We start from the raw sequence: 1,539 nt of genomic DNA on the forward strand, positions 1-1,539 counted from the left end.
AGAAGGCTGGCTGTTCAAACCCACCAGCCACTCCTCAGAAGGAAGGTTGGGCAATCTACTTCCTTAGTGATACTGCCTCGGAAACCCAAGAAGGGGTCGTTATGAGTTGGGTCCAACTAGATGGCACATAACAACAATATTTATCTGTGTCTATCTATCTATCTATCTATCTATCTATCTATCTATTTTTCTGTCCATATTAGGCTATTAGCCTGGTGGGTTTTATTGCTTAATACTCTTTCTTCTTAATTTCAGATACTGTTTAAAATAGTGTTCTCTCTTTTGAGAACTTTTGTCTGCAACAGTAAGTTAAATTCTTGCCAAAGAAGTTTACTGAAAAATAAAAGGTAAAATTCCACCCATAGTTACACCAGCCTTGAGGGAGAGCCATAGACAAGTTTCTCTCTAGTTTTTAAACTTTTCTCTAATTTCACCTTTTGATATTAGGACATGGCTCTTTCAATATTCAATTCTGTGTTGTAGATGCACTCATCTTTCATGTCTTGAACATTCACTCTTTGGTGTATAATTTACTGGAATAAAATGTAATATAATATGCAATTTGGAGAACTTAAATCAATTTAGGCAATTTTGCTACAGTTTTCAACAAAAAGAAATTTATTTATAAAAGGTAAATTGTATTGGAATTCCTACCTTAAGTGGCAGGTGCATAACCATTTAGACTTAATACAAAGTAGTTTTCAAATATGCTTATGTAGAGATGAATAACAAGAATAAATCCTTTCAATCCATATTTATATATTGCTTACCAGCCAATGGCTTTCTCACAAGATATGTATTTTTTTTTCTCTGCATGTAGACATTTCAATTGATTTGCTCTAATGGCTTCTGTATTTTAATAGTTTATATATTTGTTTAGCTAAAGAGGGCTCAGTGGCTGTCTCTTATTCTAAGTAATTTACACTGGTCCCTTATTTCAACATTATAACTTAGAGGTTTGTACACATTGTATGAAAAATATTGAAGCATTATCTCAATAGGTAGAAATGAAAGGCAAAGGAAAGGGAATTGTTAGCATCAAAAGAAAGATTAGGTAAGTCTCTATCTAACCAGTGAAGCCCCCTACACACACACACACACACACACACACAGAGAGAGAGAGAGAGAGAGACAGAGAGAGAGAGACAGAGAGAGAGAGAGAGAGAGAGAAACATGGACTTTTATTCCATATTTGGATATCAGATACCTGGAGATCTATTTGCATTTACTTTTCTCCGGTGGCGTAGTGCCTAAGGCATTTGACTGCTAACCAGGATAGCAGTTCAAATCTACCAGCCACTCCAAGGAAGGAAGATTGGGCAATCTACTTCCACAGAGATACTGCCATAGAAATATTGCCTTGGAAACCTAAGGAGGGGTTGTTATGAGTTGGATCTGACTTGGCAGCCATGATTTTTTTTTTTTTTTAAGTATAGTATTTAGCAGAGAGAATAAGGGAGGGACTGAAGATGGCTTGAGTGGCCCATCTCAGTTACCCAAATAGCAATTACTTCTCATCCCAAGAGACTGGAACAAAAT

This window comes from Orycteropus afer, unplaced genomic scaffold (assembly GCF_000298275.1).
Source record: "Orycteropus afer afer isolate SDZICR_OR568_19922 unplaced genomic scaffold, OryAfe1.0 scaffold00697, whole genome shotgun sequence".
NCBI lineage: Eukaryota > Metazoa > Chordata > Mammalia > Tubulidentata > Orycteropodidae > Orycteropus > Orycteropus afer.